The 21,523-nt window shown below is 42.8% G+C and overlaps 1 protein-coding gene across 2 annotated transcripts in view; it reads left to right on the forward strand.

Annotated features, from left to right (window-relative positions):
• Window positions 1-21,523, forward strand: part of LNX2 (ligand of numb-protein X 2) — a 76,058-nt gene that overhangs the window by 13,358 nt on the left and 41,177 nt on the right. The window contains exon 1 of one of the 2 annotated variants that reach the window (XM_081197944.1): window positions 19,673-19,774. The exons of the other annotated variant lie outside the window; for it this stretch is intronic. The gene's annotated coding sequence lies outside the window, so the exon portion shown is untranslated. Of the gene's footprint in view, window positions 1-19,672; window positions 19,775-21,523 lie in introns of those variants that run through there. 2 annotated transcript variants of the gene reach the window in all.

The following is a 21,523-nucleotide window of genomic DNA, read 5'->3' on the forward strand; positions in this document are numbered from 1 at the left end:
TACAGTGGTACCTCGGGTTACATACGCTTCAGGTTACAGACTCCGCTAACCCAGAAATATTACCTCTGGTTAAGAACTTTGCTTCAGGATGAGGACAGAAATTGTGCTCTGGAGGCGCGGCGGCAGCGGGAGGCCCCATTAGCTAAAGTGGTGCTTCAGGTTAAGAACAGTTTCAGGTTAAGAACAGACCTCCAGAACGAATTAGTACTTAACCCGAGGTACCACTGTATATAGTTTATCTGTTATGTAACCTAAGCCTGCCTTCAGGAACAACTCTGTAAACCTGAATGATAGTAAAGTAGTTTATGTTAATATGATTCAGATTTATGTGTGTTTTCTTTTAGAGGGACAGAAAGGGATTATCAACCAGGAAGGTATAATTATTGAAAAGACTGTTTTAATGAAATTAAAGAAGCAGTAGGATCAGAAATTGAAATCGCAGATGGAAATATTGTCCAAGTGAGAGGGGCTGGTTCTGTGAATTTGAAATTTAATGTAGAAAATCAAATTCACAGAACCAGCCCCTCTCGCTTGGACAATATTTCCATATTTCAGTTTTGGATCCTACTGCTTCACTCATTGTGTTTGACCAGATCCACACCACACTGTTGCAGATTAACACTTTTCTTATTGATTTTGGTGTGTAACAGGCTGAGAGTAGAAGCAAATTAAATGGTCTGTTGAGCTCAACAGTGACCATTAAAATAAATAGTACCAAAACTTGAGGTTGATTACTTGGTGGGGCCCAATTTTAATCAGTTGGGATGGAAGAACATATTTGTCCATTGTTTGTGGCTACTTTGGCTTTAGTGTGTTACTGTAGTGCGGAACAAAAAAATAACATGTTAAAGATGGCTATCATCTTTTTAATAGAATTGATCAGATTAAAAATTTGCCTTTTTATCCAGTTAATCAGCAGACTTATTCCTGGCAGACTTCTTTGGGCTTGTATTTGTGTGTGGTATGCTTTTGTTTCTCCTGCTTTCCTAAGGTGTGTGTCTTCCTAAACAAAACTGGCATAGCATATTTTTTTTTCCAGAGGTGAGGTCTTGCGAATCAATTTTAAAATTACGAAGAATCTGGTGGCACCTTAAAGACTAACCAATTTATTCTGGTATAGGCTTGCGTGAAGTAGAGTCCACTTGATGAGATACAAGAAGTCTAATAGGGTCACTTACATTAATTTGCATACATTCTAGCTGTAATTGAATTGTTAATCTGTATCCTTTGCATTTTATTTCCCTCCTACCTCATCACTTACAATTCCACCCATGTATACTTATCCCTGCAGCTGATAATTCTCCTTCATGCATTTGATCAAGCCTAGATCATGGAAGTTCATTCCATTATAAATTTGTTAATTTTAAAGGTGCTGCTCGACTCTCTTTGTTATAATCTTTTTAAAAACATCATTACTGTGCTGAGATTCACAATATCCCATCCATATCCTGTTGGCTAATTATATCATTGGGCTTCAAAGCTCTGGTAGCGATCATATATTTACTTACTATGCATGGCTCTGTTCTGCTTCATCCTACTGTACCGATAACACCGTAGTTTCTGGGTTGAATTTACTGCTTGTGGAACTACTTTCATGTAGAGGTGCACCTGGTATCTTCACTATACAGTAGTTGTCTTACACTGAAGATGGACTCCCTTTGCTCTAATCTTTGACAAATTGAGATGTTTATATTTTAGGACCCATCCTGTTTGTCTGACTGCAATTTAACTTATTGTAACCTGCCCTGGGACCTTGGGGGTGTGCAATAAATCAAAACCAGAATGGTACAACTATACAAGGAATGTTGAAGCCGGGCAGATTATTTAGCTTTTAGTTCAAAAGGCATGCAGAATGCTTATGAAATGAGTTTTAAGATTATAGAGGGGGTTTTTAAGCTCCCCCCCTTCACCTCCCCACATTGTTCAGATGTTTAAGCTCTGGATTTACTGAAGAGCCAAGGATGAATTCCTAATTCTGTTAAAATCAATAGGACTATCATGCCATTGATTTAAGTGAATCCAGAATTCATTTATTGTTGGAAGCGGTTGCGGAATTGGTCTCACTGATAATGAGTTTTCAAATACATGCAATAGCTTTCCAGTTTTAGAAGCAAAAGGAGGCAGTTCAGAAACCATGTGGAGTTGGTGCAGCTACACCAGGACGAGTGATTTGCCATAGACTGTTTATGTGCATTTCAAAAAGTCTAGGTGAGGGGTGGGAAACATTCCAGGAAAAGTAGCCTGTTTCTGTAGTTTTTAACGGAGGAGTTTATAGGTACTCTGTTCATGGCTAGAAATTATTATTATTACTAGTAGTAGTAGTGGTATAATTCCGATACCACTGTTCTTCTGAAGATCATGGGGCAGTTTAAAATATGAAAACACAAAAATATATAACATAGTAACAAACAATAACAATACCCCCCAACAGTTTAAAAGGCCATAGATTGTTTAATGAACCAGTGGCATATAACACCTATTTTCAGACAGTTGCTCTGGTTGTCACTCAATGTTCTTGTGTTGACATTTAAAGCACTGAGCAACCTAGGAAAGCATCTTCTCCCCTTAGCAGCCTGCCTGTGTATTAAGATCAGCGCAGGAGGCTCTCCAAGTTGTTCTTGCATTAAATGGGGTTCATAGTGCAAGAGCCTGTGGAAGAGCCTTTTTAGTGGTGACTCGATACCTGTGGAATGACTTCCTCACTGCGGTGCATCTCACCTGAACTTCATACCTTTTCATGTGCCAGGAAAAAAGCCCACCTTTTAGTAGCAAATGAGGTCATCTTTATGGTTTTCAAAAATGGAGCTTCTTTATGTAATTCGTGAGAATTGCTTCATTGTTTTTGTTTGTTATGTATTTTGTTTTTAATATTAGGTTTATTTTCTGTGAAACTGCTCTGTGACCAATTTTTTTTGGGAGGTGGGAAGGTGGTACAGAAGTCTTTCATTTCTTTATAGAAATCTGTGTGCGCAGGACTTTAGATCATGCTCAGTATCAAAGAGATCTGGGTAATATAGTAGAAAAATGTTCTAAGAACAGCTCGGAGTAAGCCGATTACAGGGAATGTGGAATCTTGTAGCTTTAGAAGCTTTCAGAAATATTTGTCTGTTTATGGAGACTTCTGAAAACATCTGAATCTTTCTCCCCCAACCCACTACTCTCCTTGGTACAGTGCCATGTTCTTTTGCAAGTTATGCGTAATATCCTAAAATGTGCATACTAGTACATCACCATGGTAATTACCACTTTTAAAAAATATTGTACAGAATTCACTCTCTAAAAATCTGTTCTGTAACATAATGAAAATAACCGTGTTTCCTTTAAAGATTGACTGGGTGCACCTTGAACAAAAGCTATTTGTGTAATTCCATACAGAGAATAGTTATTTAGTAACTTAATGCGAGCCTCCACATCATTGTTTTAGTTGTATGCCGCTCAAGGCGGCTTGCAACATGACAAGATTTACATAATTACACACGTAACAAAAGTCGTAAACAAACAATAAAACAAATCAAAAAGTACACAACCAAAGTGAAACAATTTCCACATAAATCATTAGATCTAAAAATAAAGATACAAAATTTAATGTCAATTACAACAATAAAACCCCCAAATAGCCCAAGGGTCTGTTCAGCAGCTTTCGTAGCTGGAGTCAGACAGGGCCCCACCCTCCCAGACCAGGTGAAAAAAAGTTGGAAGGCAGAGAGCAGGTCTTCCAGGACTCACAGACAAAATGGTCTCTGCAGTTTTGCCTATTAGACACATTTTTTGCAAACCAATTTTCCGTAATATAATGAATTTTTGTTAGGTCCTTTTCACTAATATATGCATTTTCATGTGTGCACACTTTACCTTATCATATGCATTTTTATACACGTTACTCAGCTAGAGAACTGCACTGCAAAGTTCAGAGAAAAGCAAATTTCAGAGAATGGCTGTGTTTCAGTTTGAGCAGCCTGTGGAATCAGGCCCACAGACCATCAAGTGCGTCATCTTGTTTTCACAGTGGTCAACCAGATGTCTGTAGGAAACCAGCAAGCAGGAGCACTCACCCCTCCTATGGTTTCCAGCAACTGGTACTCAGAAGCATAGCTGCATCCAACTGTGGAGGGCAAAGCACAGCCATTGTGGCTAGTAGCCATCCAATAGCCCTCTCCTCCATGAATTTGTCCAATCCTCTTTTAAAGCCATTCATGTTGGCTTCTACCACTGCCTCCTGTGTTAGCGAGTTCCATGTATGCTGCCTGAATCGCCCAACATTCAGCTAAAATTGGATGCAGTGGTTTTTCCCATGGGTATTCAAGGATACGCAGTACCAGCACATCTTTTTGTTTTTTGTTTTTAAAAAGTGTGGCACTTACTGTAACAACTTCATGGTGAGTACCGGCACCTATTTTTTTTTTATTAAGAAAGCACTGATTGTATGTCCATGATATTGCTTTGGAAAGTGAAGACTAGGTACATTTGCTTTTAAATGCAAACTGGACCCCCCTATTCCTAGGAAAGGATTGCAGCTAATACTGCAGCCACAGACAACTGCAGTATATAAAGTTCCCTTCCTCTGCTGGCTGTTTTTAAAGGTTCCTTTTCAGAAAGACTTTTAGGCCACGAGCGGTTGTCCTTTCATTGAATTGTTTCAATTTGTGAGAAGCTACTCTGGTTAAATTAGCTTTTATGGCCTTCAATGTACTTCTAATCTTTTTTATTCTGCTGCTTTAGTGTTTAAATGCTGCTTTTATTCTTTTGCTTTATAGTTTTTAAAAACTGTTTTACTTTATTGTTACCTGCCTGATTTACAACCTGATTTACAACCAGAAGAATACCATATATCTCAGGTGTCAAAGGCCTGGATAAAAAAAGCTAGCTCGTACAATATACTACATCTTATACTTTCAGTACCTAGGGAATAATTGGGAGACATTAAATGAGTTTTATGCAGGCACAGTGCCTTAATGGTGTACTTTCCCTTCAGTATAACCCAGTCTCCTCCCCACTTCCATCTCTTCCTTGGCTCAGGAGAAACCCTGCTTCAGGCCTGTGTTTAGAGGCCTACTGAAGTGCCAAGGCCTAACTAAACAGGACAACACCACACAATACATTCTAAGCATTGTAGTTTGTGCCTCCCAGAGCTACAGTTCCCAGCACCCTTATCAAACTGTGGTTCCTGGGATTCATTGGAGGGGAAGCAATGTGCTTTAAATGCAGGTGGTGGATGCAATTCTGGCCATGAATCTCCCCACCATAGATTTCCTATAATATCACCTCTTTAATAAACTATTTCACAATTGCCAGCAACTCTTTTGAGCCCGACTCAGTAGTCCAGATTCAAGAGGCAGCTCATCAGTTGACTTAACTAGCTATCCATGTGTTTACTTCACATGCTTATTTCAGTGGGACTTGAGCTCATGTTAGTGAGATGTGGGTGGTGCTGTGGCTTAAACCACAGAGCCTAGGGCTTGCTGATCAGAAGGTTGGCGGTTTGAATCGCCGCGACGGGGTGAGCTCCCGTGGCTCGGTCCCAGCTCCTGCCAACCTAGCAGTTCGAAAACACGTCAAAGTGCAAGTAGATAAATAGGTACCGCTCTGGCGGGAAGGTAAACGGCATTTCCGTGCGCTGCTCTGGTTTTGCCAGAAGCAGCTTAGTCATGCTGGCCACGTAACCTGGGAAAACTGCAGGCAAATGTCAGCTCCCTAGGCCAGTAAAGCAAGATGAGTACCGCAACCCCAGAGTCGTTCACGACTGGACTTAACTGTCAGGGGTCCTTTACCTTTTTTTACTGAGCCCAGGTTAGTGAGCCTAGAATTGCTGCATGAGATTCAAAGATTGCAAAATATCAAATTTTAATGTATCCAAACATATTTAGGAGTCAGTAGGCACTGAAGACTAGTGTGATTACCTATATTCAAGGCTATCAGACTTTGCATCATTATTTATTTTTAAAATGCTATTTACATTGTAGAGCCAATGGGGAAAGGGCCACTAGAGGAAACAAAGCAAGCAGCGATAGCCTTAATTTTCCAGGCTGACAATGGTATTCTGTCCTCCCATATCCCCTGGTATTGCTGTCGCTTTATGTTTCCTCTCTAATGGCATGAGCCAGGATGTCATAATATCCAAAATCAAATGTACCAGAAAATGTAATAAATTAAGAGTCAAGCCAGCAGAGTAATTGAAGAATAAAACTGGATGTTAAACAACAATAGACCATGTTATGGGGTAGTTACGGATCGACTGCTGTGCAGCAAAACACGCTGGAGGTGAGAGAGACCGTGTGATTTTGCTGTTGATGGCAACACTCCTCAGACTGCTTGCTTAAGTGAGGAAATAATGAGGGGAAAATAGCTGGAGTCAGTAGAGCAGCAATATGGTATCGCAGGAGGATTACAATGCCAAATTTGTTGTGTTTTGGATTTCTTAACAGCCTTTTATGTAGCCCATTGCAAGGCATGCAATAGCTTTTGAGAGAGATGTGTTGCTTCGCATGCTGTGTACACACACTTTGTTTGCCCCCACAGCTACCTGTGATCAAACAAATTTTGCAGGTTTCCTAAACAGTTAAATATTCTGTTGACCAGAGGTGAAAGTGGAAGAAATGTACACATTATGAACAGCAATCCCTCTTTCAAACTTGCTAGCTGCTTCCAGGCTCCGGAATCCTTAAAACAGATCTGTAAAACGGCAAGCAATATTGCCCCCTTGTTACCACCCACCCTTCATCATAAGGCCCTTGGGGGCGGGCGTGTTACAACAGTTTAATGCTTCTTGCATGCCTGGTTGGAGGACAGAGAGGGATGTGTGAATGTGAAGAAACCAGCCTGCTGTACAAAGGTACAATTCACATATAATGCTCTGCTTACTTTTGTTTGGTTTTTAATATGTTTAGAAGGGGAAAAAATAAAAAGGAGAATTCCTTGGATGCCTAAATCCAGGTTTGGGGCAAGTAGTCTTTGGTGAGAGAGCCCCAGCAGAAATTTAAGATCACAAAACATTAAGCAAGGTAAAGCATGAAAATACAGGCTGTTAGACCTTTAAAATACCCCCTTCTAAGTTGCTTCCAAGCTTTCTACTTTCTTTAGCATAGAAAGAGACTACATGTTTGGTAAGTTAAAAATGATTTACTTACAAACTCTTCAATGCATGTGCTTTACTATACAACAGCAAGAAAAGACAGGTAACACAACTTAGGTTGGCTCCAGAAAGGTAAGTGTTTCTAAATAGTTTGTATAGAAACACAAAGGTGGCTGGCTAAAGCCATATGGTCTAAGCTTGGAACCAAGCTGGTAGGATTCACATGGTGAAATAATGGTAGAAAGTGGGAAAATAAAGAGTACATTAGCCATTCCTCCCAGAGTGAGGGAGTGTGACTTAGCTAAGCCTGGCAGGACAGCTTACTCTATGGTCTTAACCCCTTCATGCATTAATTAGAGTTAAGCATGTTGGTTATATGAGGCTGGATATATCCCAAAATCTTTACCTCTGACCCTGTCTACTACAGTGGTACCTCAGGTTAAGAACTTAATTTGTTCTGGAGGTCCGTTCTTAATCTGAAACTGTTCTTAACCTGAAGCACTACTTTAGCTAATGGGGGCCTCCTGCTGCTGCCGCGCCGTTGGAGCACGATTTCTGTTCTCATCCTGAAGCAAATTTCTTTTTTTAAAAAAATAATATTTATTAATAATTTCAAAATTACAGAAAAGAAAGAAAAAAATTAAAAACAACACTACAATAAATAAGGGAAAAAACAAGAAAAAAAACAAGACATAAAAACCAATGCAACAATACAGCAAAAAGATAAAAAAGAAGGGGGGGGGAGACACAAATCCCATATTACATATCTTTAACTTCCATTTGCTTGTTTTATTGACCTCCTCACACCTCCCTTTTTGTATTCTAGTTTGATTGATTATTTCAGCAAATTCTTTCCATCTTTCTCAATTTTTACTAAATAATTTATCTTAACAATTTAACCTATTAATTAACTCAACAAATCCTTTCCATCCTTTCCCCATATTCTGTTATTCAAATTACCTTAAGTTATTTAACCTTATCTTACCAAAAAATACTTTAGAGCTTAACGCTTAATAGATTATACATAACTCCTGATATCTTTTCTACTAGAGTCATATAGTTTCATTCCAACATTTTCCCTAATGTTCATTAATTTTAGACTAATTCCCTAGGGGGGGGGAATTTCTTTATAAATTTTCTTCCAATCTTCATCCAACGTCTCTTCTTCCTGGTCTCGGGTCGTGTCAGTCCTTACTGTCCATTCCATCTAGTCCATCAACCTGGTAATCTAATGTCCGAGGCCCTTAAGTCTCTTCCATGTCCCTTCTGCAGATTTTCTTCTTGTTGTTTATACTTGCACTTTTCCTTGTCTTTTGTTGGTCTCTTTCTTAGTTTCTTTCCTTTCTCGCTGGGGAGTAGGTCTCTGGGGGATTCCAACCCAAAATTATCTTCGTCTCCCTTCATCCAACCAGCCCATTCCACAGAGTCCCACTCCCCACAGTCATCAATGTAGTCCAAAAAATATTTAAAAACATATTTCGAGGTCTCTCCAAAGTTAAGAACCTCCTCAGCTCCAGACTCCCCCTGGCCGACTCCAACTTCAATCTTCAAAGACAGCGGCTTATGCTCCTGTAGGGCCTCGGGTCTCTCCATTTGTATTATTTAACCGCAACCTCCTCCATTATCTTCTGCACTTGCCCAATCAGTACAGGTTCCTGAGTTGGTCCCTGAATAGTTTCTGTATCAATATTCCCTGTTTGTCCACAGTTATTAACCACAACAGTCATCAAATCCATTTTCTCATTCATCAAATCCATCTTCTCATGCATCTGTTCCAGCAAGGCACTTGTCTTGCATAAAGCAAGCACCAAAACTTCCTCCTGGCTCATATTTAGTCAAGGTCAAAAAGGACTGGTCCCACGATCTTAATCTGACAGCTGTAGAGTCCTCAAGTAGAATGCAGCAACAGTTTAGCAAGCTCCCTCTAGAGGAGACAATTTCTATTTGTATCCCTTTTTTTAAGGCAAGTCCAACAAAGGAAAATTACTTTCATTTTTCAGATATTTTGTTTCTTTAGAATGCAGACGGCAACATTGGAATCAATTTATTTCTCTTTTTTAGCCATCTGTCAAAGTATTCCATTCACAGTAAATGAACCTCTCCAAGAATTTCTGTCTCTGACACCGCGTTCCCAGGTTAGAGACGGTGGAAACTTATCTTTCTTCACTCCCTCTCCTGCAGGCATTAAACAAAGTCTTTCCTTTCCTCCTGCTTCCAAGGGGGTTTCAGTAATTATAAATGAAGGAAATTTAAACTTTTTTAACGACTTTCCAGGCTTTAGCTTACAAGGTTTTTGCTTCAGTCTATGTACAAAAAGCGAAAGGCGGACTTCCTGTTTTGAACCTTCCCGCTTCAGTGCCAAATTAAGATATTTATTGATCCAATTTTCCGTTTCTACTCACGGGTACTTGTTTTAAATCCAATTGTCCACAGGAAAAAGTCAGCGCTCTCCGGCAATGGCTGTGCGGCTTCACTCCGTGAAAGTAGCAATCAGTTCGCAGCACCGCGCCGCTCACCCCACTTCACTCCGGAGCCCCAAAATGGGGTTCCCGGTGCGTAGGTGCCCTGCTGAACCCCACGTTCCCAGGCTTCCTCCGCCTGGGATTTCTAGCGGGTCCCCACCTTCGCCGCGGCGGGAAGACCCAGTTTCCACGAAGCCAGTTCCTCTGGTCGGAGGAACTCCGCCATTCGCCGATTGCGCTAACCTGGAAGTCCCTGAAGCAAAGTTCTTAACCTGAAGCACTATTTCTGGGTTAGCGGAGTCTGTAACCTGAAGCGTATGTAACCGAGGTACCACTGTACCAGCATGTGGCCCCGGGGAGGTTGCCTAGGACCTAGATAAAAAACTAACTGTGAATAAAAGATGAACTTACCCCCTAGCAGTACAGTTTGGGAGCCAGTGGCAAATTTTCCATTCTTCTATTTTTTATTATATTTCTGTTAGATTCCCATTTTCTTGCAAGCTCCCTACTTCCCTAGGGACCTTCAGTACTTCCCTTTCCCATTGGGCTGAAGGGGAGTCTACATATGTGCTGGGCAGGCCATCTGTGCCCTTGTCTTATTGCTGTATACTGGGCAAATCTCTTTGGAATTAAGTTCTGTTCGTTTTCAATAGAAATTACTTCTAAGTAGGCGTTTTTAGGATTGCATGTCTAATTGCATTTGAGGGAGCTCAAACTCTGGGTTCCTGGCATGTTGACATAAAAACCCTTCTGTGGAAGGCAGTCTCATTAAAACTAGTGGGACTCGCTTTCAAGAGAGGGCAACTTTGGACGCATGCTTTACTTCAGTCAGTGAATTAGTGCAACACATACAGCCATGTCGACCAAGCACTTTCTTATTTAAGAACCTGAGAGCCTGCTGGATACGGCCAGTGGCCCATCTAGTCGAGCATCCTGTTCTCACAGTGGCTGAGGGAAACCTGCAAGCAGAATTCAAGCCCAAGAGCTTCTTCTTCCCTCCTGTGGTTTCCAGCAACTGCCGTTCAGAAGCATTGCTCCTCCAACTGTGGAGGCCAGAGCAGAGCCATCTTGGGTTGTAGCCATCAATAGCCCCCTCCTCCCTGAATTTGTCTAATCGTCTTTTAAAGCCATCCAGTGGGAGGAAGTTCCATAGTTATAATAATAATAATAATAATTTATTATTTATACCCCGCCCATCTGGCTGGGCCTCCCCAGCCACTCTGGGCGGCTTCCATCAAAACCAAAAATACAATAAAATATCACACGTTAAAAACTTCCCTGAACTTAAGATGTCTCCTGAATGTCAGGTAGTTGTTTATTGCTTTGACATCTGCTGGAAGGGCGTTCCACAGGGCGGGCGCCACTACCGAGAAGGCCCTCTGCCTGGTTCCCTGTAGCTTTACTTCTCGCAATGAGGGAACCGCCAGAAGGCCCTCGGCGCTGGACCTCAGCGTCCGGGCAGGATGGGGGTGGAGACGCTCCTTCAGGTATACTGGACCGAGGCCGTTTAGGGCTTTAAAGGTCAGCACCAACACTTTGAATTGTGCTCGGAAACGTACTGGGAGCCAATGCAGGTCTTTCAAGACCGGTGTTATATGGTCTCGGCGGCCGCTCCCAGTCACCAGTCTAGCTGCCGCATTCTGGATTAGTTGTAGTTTCCGAGTTTAACTAGGTATTGCATGAAGAACCACTTTTTAAAAATCTGTCCGGAATTTGCCAATATTTAAGCTTCACTGGGTGTTCATGAGTTCTAGAGTTATGGGAGAGGGAGAAAATCTCTTATTTATCCGCTTTTTCCATGCCTTGCATAATATTATGAACTTATTTCACGCCACCTTTTACCCACCTTTTGTCTAAACTTAAAAATTCCCCAATTTTGCAACCTTTCTTCATAGGAGAGGCACTCCATCTGCTTGGTCATTTTGGTTGTCCTTTTCTGAATCTTTTACTTTTTTTAATAATAAAGTTTTTTATTCTTACACCTTTGCTGAAAAAAGCCAAGTTCAACATTTAACATAAAAAATGAAGCATATTTTACACATAAACTAAAAGAAAAGAAAAAAAGAAAGAAAGAAAGAGGAAGGGAGGGAGGGAGGGAGGGAGGGAGGGAGGAAGGAAGGAAGGAAGGAAGGAAGGAAGGAAGGAAAGAAAGAAAGAAAGAAAGAAAGAGGGAAGACTTCTGATTGATTCTCTTTCAGCTTTATAGACTTATGCAAAACCCTTGCTCGATAATAACATCCAACTCTTCTACTTTCCATAAACCAACCTTTTTTCAGTCTCCAAACAAGTTCATTTTCCTTTTTGTGCAAAAAGTCCATAAGGGCTTTTGAATCATTAATAAACGTCAACAATGATTTTCCTCTAATTAGACACATCAAGTTGGCCGGCTCAGCCAAAGCCATTAATTTCAACAACCATTCTTCCACAGTAGGTAATGATAAGTCTTTTCATCTTTGTGCATGTAACAAACTCACTACTGTGAATCTTTTCTGAATCCTTTCCAACTCCACAATCTCCTTTTTGAGGTGAGGTGACCAGAAGTGTGCACAGTACTCCAAATGTGGATGTACCATATATTTGTATAGTGGCATTATGATGCTGGCGATTTTACTTTCCACCCCTTTCCTAATGATCCCTAGCAAGGAATTTGCCTTTTTCACGGCTGCCGCACACTGGGTTGGCATTTCTTTCACTAGCAGACAGTTAAAAAGCAGTTGGTTTTCAGTTGTGTTTTTAACCTCTAAGGACTGCTTTGCACATAGGAAGTTCTAGAAAGTTGAGTTGTCAGAAAGGTTTTCCTGATGTTTAGTCGGAATCTCCTTTCTTGAGTGTTGATGTTGACTGTGAGTGCCACAGTGAGGTGGCTGATAACACATGCACTTTCCACAGAATTCTGATTGGTTGTTCCTAGTACAGTGGTACCTCGCAAGACGAATGCTTCGCAAGACGAAAAACGCGCAAGACGAAAGAGTTTTCCGTTTTTTGAGTCGTTCCCCAAGACGAATTTCCCTATGGGCTTGCTTCGCAAGACGAAACGTCTTGCGAGTTCTTGCGAGTTTGTTTCCTTTTTCTTAAAGCCGCTAAGCCGTTAATAGCAGCTAAGCCGCTAAGCTGTTAATAGCCGCTAAGCCGCTAATAGCCGCTAATAGCCGCTAAGCCGCTAATAGCCGTGCTTCGCAAGACGAAAAAACCGCAAGACGAAGAGACTCGCGGAACGGATTAATTTCATCTTGCGAGGCACCACTGTAACGTAGTTATACAGATAACAAATCAAAGTTCGGTTATGTATACTGCGTAACATAGCCCTAAGGGTGTTATGGGAAGTTACTGGAGAATTGTACTTTGGGCGCATATTTGTACAGTGGTACCTCGGGTTACATACGCTTCAGGTTACATATGCTTCAGGTTACATACGCTTCAGGTTACATACACTTCAGGTTACAGACTCCGCTAACCCAGAAATAGTGCTTCAGGTTAAGAACTTTGCTTCAGGATGAGAACAGAAATTGTGCTCCAGCGGCGCAGGAGCAGCAGGAGGCCCCATAAGCTAAAGTGGTCTTCAGGTTAAGAACAATTTCAGGTTAAGTACGGACCTCCGGAATGAATTAAGTACTTAACCCGAGGTACCACTGTACACATAATATGTTGGTTCAGACATGGACCTAGTGTGTAGGTTGTGGTGGTGCTTGGCGGCAAGCATTATGCTCGTGTGCTCTATTCCACAATGCACAAAATATTTAAGATGAACTGTTGTGTAGTGGTTAGTGTGTTGGACTACGACCTGGGAGGCCTTGGTTCAAGTCCCCACTCAGCCATGAAGTTCACTGGTGCCCTTGGGCCAGTCCCTGCCTCTCAGCCTAACCTACCTCACAGGGTGTTGTAAAGATAAAATGGGGAGAGGGAGAACTGAGTCTGCTAGTTGAGCTTCTTGGAAGAAAGGTGGGATGTAGCTGAAATAAGAATACAGTGGTACCTTGATTTAAGAACAGTTCTGTTTACAAACAATTCGGTTTACAAACTCCACAAAACCGGAAGTCGTGTCCCGGTTTGCAAACTTTACCTCGGTCTAAGAATGGAATCTGAACAGTGGAAGGGCACCAGCGGTGGGAGGCCTCATTAGGGAAAACGCACCTCGGTTTAAGAACAGTTTTGGTTTAAGAACATAATAATAATAATAATAATAATAATAATAATAATAATGATGATGATGATGATGATGATGATATATTCCTACCCTGCCCATCTGGCTGGGTTTCCCCAGCCACTCTGGGCATCTTCCAACAGAAGGTTGGAAGATCAGTCATTAAAGCATCAGTCATTAAAAACTTCCCTAAACAGGGCTGCCTTCAGATGTCTTCTAAATGTCATATAGTTGTTTATTTCCTTGGCATGGGAGGGCGTTCCATAGGGCGGGCGCCACTACCGAGAAGGCCCTCGCCCTGGTTCCCTGTAACTTCACTTCTCGCAGTGAGGGAACCGCCAGAAGGCTTTCGGCGCTGGACTTCAGTGTCCGGGTTGAACGATGGGGTGGAGACGCTCCTTCAAGTATACTGGGCCGAAATGGATTAATTTCGTAAATGGAGGTACCACTGTACAGGAACTAAGAATAAAATGTATGTAGTTACTTGGAGCTTGTCTTGTGTGATGCACTGTGGTAAACAGATCAAACGAGTGGGCCTACTCACAGGCATTTATACTTCTGAGATTGCCTCTAGTCTATATTATTATGGTGACTGTAATGTAGCAGATACAGCTGCACCCCCTCACCAATGTTATGTTGGGGATTTTAGGAATTCTCATTCTTTGACAAAAATGTTGAAAATCCTTGGTTTAAAGATCTAAGTATGCAACTTGCCACTGTACTTCTGAATGCTTAAGTCTACTTTATAGTTCTCTGGATGGGGGGAAAAAATCAAGCTGGAGAGTAATAAATAGCAAAATCCTATTAAGCTCTGCCTTAATAGCTACATTCCTCTGAGCTAAGCATAGCCATTGGGTTTAGGTAGCATCCATCAATGTATTTTGCAATGTTTTAAATTAACCTAATGATGCATCCAGGTTTTATTAAATCCAGTGCAATTTTTAAAACAAAGGGGCCATTCTTGCTCTTCTTAAGGTTGCTAGGTAAGCTCCTTCTTGATGAGACATTATAATAATTCTACACAACTAGAAATTGTAGGGACCTTGCTTGACAGTACAAGAGAGAGCTTCAATTGTTCCTTGGCAGTTTCTAATCAGAAAACAGTGAAACGCTAAACAGTATTTCATTGTTAATACGGTTGAAGCAATTTTGGATCAGCATTGGTAAAAGAAGCTGGTATTATTGTAATTACTATTTACCCACCTTTCACCAGCTGGTCCCAGGACAGGTTACAATTTATGCCACTTTTGCATTTATAAAAAAAATAATGAAATTGATACACTTTTTCAGTGTGTAGTAATGTTCATGTACCTTTAGCAGTTTCATGTGCGAAACTATGATTGATTGATTAAAATACCTTTTATCCCATTTCCTTTTGAAGCTTACTTGAAGGGTGGGAAGCATTAAAATGGCATTAAAAAACGGTGCTCCATAAAACAGAGTAAGTACAGTCAATAAATCTTGAGCAATCAAGTCATTGGGTTGCTAAAATGAGAAAGCCCTGAATCATTTTGAAGACTTTGGAAACCCATTTTAAGGAGAAACTTCCACAGCATCAGACTCGGCTACATAATCCATATCTGCCTTTCCTAATTCTCTTGTTGTTCACTCACTGTCTGATGGCTTACTACATCAAGGGTAGTCAATGTGGTACCTCTCAGGTGTTGTGGACTACAGCACCTATAATCCGTGGCCATTGGCAGTGATGACTAGGGTTGATGGAAGTTGTAGTCCAAAACATTTGGAGTGTGGCACATTGGCTACCCCGGTCTACGGTCTCAAAGGCCATTGTGAGATATTCAAAGGTCAACAAGGAAACAGACAGCAATTGTTGAAAAGAGTTGATTATTTCTTGAACTATGCTGCCAGGTCTTTCTTAATTGTTTTGTTTTGGTATGACCTCATCCACATTTCCACTGATTCAGAAATTGCAACAAACACTGGCATTTGTCATTAATTTCCATTCAAATTTGTGTGACTATTATAGGTGACTATGGAACATTATATTGGGTTGGATCCAGACTAAGAGTGCAATCCTAACTATGTCTACTTAGAAGTAAGTCTTAATTAATTCAGTGGACTTTCTCCCAGGTAAGAGCGGTTAGGACTGCAGCCTAAACTGCTTGGACTTAATTTCCATTAAAATCAATTGGTCAGGCTAGTCATGACTGACATAAGTCCCATTGAGCTTTTTGTTGCCATCTATCTGTCTTGAGAGACAATGGAGTGCGCCTCGGGGGATGAAGTCAAACTGCTGCATCAGCAGCACTGAAGTGACCTCCAGGAGTAAGCCTGGGCAGATTGTACAGAGGTCCAAGACCCCTATGTTGGCTTCGCTAATGTGGTCCAAAGGAAAGCAGAGCTATACATTTGGCACCAGCTTGGCTGCAGAAGTTGCTCGAAGAAGGTGTACATGACGACATCGATCTAAGGCTTCCACTCCAGATTTTTGTAGGGTTTACTCCTTATCCTTTTCTTTTCCCCAAATATGTCCTACAAGGTAGTGGAGGTTTATGATCAGGGTTTTCCTTCTCTTAGATAGGCTACCTTCCCAAGTTGATGAGTCCCATCTGCCCCTCATTTCCCTCTACAGCATGTGTAGAAATGACCTCCTTGACCATTGGACCTACTATTTGCCTTGTCCGCTCAATCTTCCGGTGCCTGTCTTCACAGGCAGAAGAAGTTCCTAACTCACTGAGAGTTTGAGACCTATTGGTTACCCTCACCTGGTTTAGCCGGCCAGTTGAAGCCATTTCCCAGAGTGTGGCCGCTGTCCCGTGCTGACAGCTTCTAGGAGCCATAGGTGAGAGCTCAGTGCAGGGTGGGGACCAAAGGTGGACAAAGTACCCCAGAGGGAGCACGACGTGTTCCCCACCAGAGGTACTACGCCTTCCCTAACACCCCACATACCTATTTGACCTTAAGTTCCATTTCAGTTGACTTAATCTGGATCCAGTGAATTGGTTTTTTAAATAGTCAGATTCCCCCTGCCCAATGGATGTGATATTGAAGACTTCCAGAGGTTGTGTGTAAGTTATGTCCTTAGTCCTAAAGAGGTAGAAGGGACTGTGCCACTTGAGAATGCCATTTTGGGCAGCTCTTTTATGGCGTGTGCATGTGCTTAAAAAAATTGTACGTTGGGGAGTAATTTGGGCTAGAATCACTCTGCCTAATGTATTAGGTTTTGTTTCATTTTCGCTTGCAGGTTTGTTTGTTTTTTGAGATGTGGGTGCGTTGAAAAAACGGCACCCCCTGCCTGCAGCTGAACAAATTAAATCCACTTTATGGCCTCTTTCTGCTTCATGGGTAAACTAGACCTCATTTTATGACAGTTATGCTATCAGACAAACCTACTCTATAGGGTTGTTGTGAGAGGACAGGGAGGTTAACCCAGTTGTATGCCACCATGAGCATCTCTGAGGTGGGGTAGGGCACAAACGTGGTGATAGAAATAAATGAATGCGCTCCTGTGTCTGGAAATTGCCGTCAATGCAGTCTTTTGTTCAAAGAAAAATCCTTTCCTATGGCACTACGGCTCAGAGCTTGTCATATCTGAAGTGGTTTATATCAGGCAGGATTTCTGATAGAGGAGGACAGGTGGGGGTCAGAGAGCTGTAGACTCTGATTTACATGGCGGCAGCAGATGCCCTTGCTTAGAATATTATTACAGTGACAAGTCTCGGGGGCCCAGTTGGTATCTGTGTCCTGAAGGCCTGTATGAAACGCTTTCAGTCTTGTTGCCAATTTTCAGCGAAAATTGCAAAACCCTGATGCTGCCTCCCATTCAAATTGGATGTGTGCCCCTGGACCAGGTATAATGGGGAATGTTTTACATCCTGAAGTTACTGCAGGAGGTGGACAGCTTATAAATAGAGCTGTTGTTCTGTTTTACATTCAGCCAAATTGACTTTGAGATCTTGGTGTGGGCTGGAAGGAATATCAATTGACAGCCCCTTTCTTGTTTATCTGAGAGAAGTTTGAAGATGAAGGATGAAAAAAGGAATTTTATATGGTTTTTTTGTGTTCAGAATTTTGCTTCTCTGCTACAATAAAGACAGCACAATGTGCTGAGCTGGTGTGCCTACAGTCCTCAAGAAGAATTTGGTTTGCCAGGCCTCTTTATCCTGCCCTCAGTACTCTCCTAAAACACCCCCCCTTAGCTAGGTAAGGGACCTTGTGGTTCACCAGATGTTGTTGGACTACAGCTCCCATAATCCCTCACCACTGAGCACACTGACTGGGGCTGGTGGGATTTGGAGTCCAACCACATTTGGAGGCCTGCAGGTTCCCCATCACTGTTCCAGGCCATGTATGATGTCGGATTTGGGGCAATTGATCAGCTGATTGTTGGTGATTACAGAGAAGTGTGTGTTTGTTCCAACTTGTGGCTCCAGTCTTTGGGGGGGGGGTGGTAGGGAGAGGGCACAGCTAGGCCACAAACTTCAACTGGTTTAATAATCTCTCTACTAGGGGAGCTGTGGGAATTATAGTTCTGTGAGGGGGACAGGGGTCTCCTAATAATTCCCAACACCTTTAGCAAACTGCAGTACTCAGGATGCTTTCGTGTAAACCAAAGCAGTATAAAATCAATACGAATGATTAGTGTGGATGGAGCCAAACTGATGTATAGCTGCTCACCTGGTCCCCACATTGAATGAAAATTTCCAGCAGACAATTATGCAATGAAGATTTTGTCTGTTGGAAAATATTTGACTTCTTTCTCTCTCTCCAGCTCTTCAGGATTTATGTATGACATAAATGTCAGGCACACAGAATAAGGAAAAAATAAATAAAAACTGCAGGCTGCTAACTTTTCTGGACCTGTTTGTAAGACTGCTCTAACAGCACATGCCAGGAGGTGCTCATGGAAGGGAAATTTGAATCCTGTTAATGTTCTCTTGATTGCATTGTGCCTACTATTTCCACTCTAGGCACATCCTTGCATTCTAGACAACCAGGTTATTTTGGCCTAGTGGTCAATAATAATAATAATAATAATAATAATAATAATAATAATAATAATAATAATAATAATAAATTATTTGTTATTTATACCCCGCCCATCTGGCTGGGCTTCCCCAGCCACTCTGGGCGGCTTCCAAAAGAATATTAAAATACTGTAATACATCAAACATTAAAAGCTTCCCGAAACAGGGCTGCCTTCAGATGTCTTCTAAAAGCCTGGTAGTTGTTGTTCTCTTTGACATCTGGTGGGAGGGTGTTCCACAGGGAAGGCGCCACTACCAAGAAGGCCCTCTGCCTGGTTCCCTGTAACTTGGCGTCTCGCAGTGAGGGAACTGCCAGAAGGCCCTCGGTGCTGGACCTCAGTGTCCGGGTAGAAGGATGGGGGTTGAGACGCTCCTTCAGATATACTGGACCAAGGCCATTTAGGGCTTTAAAGGTCAGCACCAACACTTTGAATTGTGCTCGGGAACGTACTGGGAGCCAATGTAGGTCTTTCAAGACCGGTGTTATGTGGTCTCTGCGGCCGCTCCCAGTCACCAGTCTAGCTGCCGCATTCTGGATTAGTTGTAGTTTCCGGGTCACCTCTATGTTTGTTTCAAAACCACTGGTGCATATAGTGGTTTTGGAATCACCCCCTACTATATGCAGTAAGCACATGCTCTCAACAAGTACTTAAAATTTGGAATTGCAGGATGGCATTGCCTTGCTACACCTGGAGAAGCATTTATATGCCTAATCCTAGCCTGGAGCATGTTTTTAAAGTCTTGATTTATTTAATATGCCCTCCAGGGAAAGCAGTTTGAATACTAACGCCCTGTGGATCCTTTTAACTATGACAGGTGCCACTACAGCACGTACCGAGCCGTGGTTGTCAAGGCTGAGCTTGCATTTATGTGCCATTATGTGCGAGAACCAATTTGCAGTGTTTAAAGCAGAGCCTGCAATAGGTCGCTGTGCTTAGAGCTTTCAATAGGTTGCTGTGGCTGGCGCTCTTTTAATTATTCCACTGGTGTATTTTGCTTATACTAGCACGCTGGCAGTCTCTCCTCTCTCGAACTTCTGTGTTATCATGTGATCTCCTCCTCCTCCACTGGGAAGAACAATGCCTCTCGCCCTATGGCTTTACACGTTGCTCAGGTATGTTTTGCTCCTGCTTAAATTGCAATACAAAAGTGCGAGAGCACAGGAGAGAAAGGGGAATCGATATTAAGGTTGCTTTGACATTAGCAGCTTCTGTGGCAGCTGTTCTGAGCTATCAGCCTACCTTCCTGCGGAGGATTTGCAAGGAATCCTACTCGGGCGTTCCTCCTCATGATCTCGGAAGTGGGAATGGTGTTTTAGAGACTGCATTCACGTTGAGGGGTGGGGTGGGAATTGTTTTAGAGAAATCTTTCCAGAAGCAAGAATGCATGGGATCAGTCCCCGCCAAACTGTCTTTGGAACTGAAGAGGGTAGACCTGGTAGCCTGAAATGAGGTTCACTTTTATGTTAAAATGCACTGTGCTTGAAAGGTAGCTTGTATTCATATGGTTTTTGCATTTTATGTTTGGCAGTCCATTCTAGTCACTACCTTAAGAAAGGGATAACAGACCTCCAGATGTTGTATACTGCAACTGCCTTCAGCCATAGCAAGCATACAGGGGTGTTTTGTAGTTGAACCAATGGCTTCAAGTTACAAGAAAGGAGATTCCAACTAAACATCAGGGGAAACCTTCTGACAGTAAGAGCTGTTTGACCATGGGTAGACAAACTAAGGCCCAAGGACCGGATCTGGCCCAATCACCTTCTCAATCCGGCCCACGGACGGTCCAGGAATCAGCGTGTTTTTACATGAGTAGAATGTGTGATTTTATTTCAAATGCATCTCTGGGTTATTTATGGGGCATATAATTCATTCATTGTTTTTAAAAAATATAGTCCGGCCCCCAACAAGGTCTGAGGGACAGTGGACCGGCCCCCTGCTGAAAAAGTTTGCTGACCCCTGTGTTTTACAGTGGAACGCTCTCCCTCTAGAGCAGTGTTTCCCAAACGTTTTTGGGCAACGGCACACCTGTGTACTAAAAAAAAATCTCGCGGCACACCACCATTAAAGCCCCGCCCCGTGACGTCAGCGCGCAGCGTCACGCCGGGAGGGACGCACAAAAGTGAACGTTTTTTCCCTCGGCAGCTCCTCTCAGCTGCGCTCAATCCGCCTCGGAGCGCAGGAGCGATGCCTCTCTCTGGCTCTCCCTCCGCGCAGGCTGAGGGAGGGAGGGAGGGGCGCGTGTGACCCGTCTCTGCTGGGAGACCAAACCCAGCGAGGCAGAGTCGCGCGGAGGCGCCCAGGCAGCGCTGCCGGCTGCGAGGAGGAGCGCCAGGCAGCAGCAGGAGGCGCGGCCTCTCCTCGCCGCCCCCGCCCCGCCTCTCGCCGCCCGACTCGCCCGCCTCCCTCCAGGCATCTCGCGGCACACCAGCCGGTGTCTCACGGCACACTCGTGTGCCGGGGAACACCGGTTGGGAAACACTGCTCTAGAGGTGGTGGACTCCCTTTCCTTGGAGGTTTTAAAGTAGAGGTTGGATAGCCATTTGTCATGGATGCTTTAGCTGAGATTCCTGCACTGCAGGGAGTTGGGCTAGAGGACCCTTGGGGTCTGTTCCAGTGCTATGATTCTGTGATTCAAAACAAGATGGAAGGCCCCATATTGGCTACCCTTGCCCTAAGAGAATTGCTGTTTCAACACAGAACATCTTTGTTGAATGTTAAGGCTTCTTCCAGGGGTGCAGAACTGGACCTAACCAGTGTGCCGGAGCCTTAATTCCCCCACCTCCTGTGGGCCAACTTTGCTCTTTGACAGGTGAATGGCCCTGCCTGTGATGATCAGTGGTTATGGCAAAGGCCCTTTGAAG

This window comes from Podarcis bocagei (assembly GCF_964188305.1).
Source record: "Podarcis bocagei genome assembly, chromosome: 6".
NCBI classification, from domain to species: domain Eukaryota; kingdom Metazoa; phylum Chordata; class Lepidosauria; order Squamata; family Lacertidae; genus Podarcis; species Podarcis bocagei.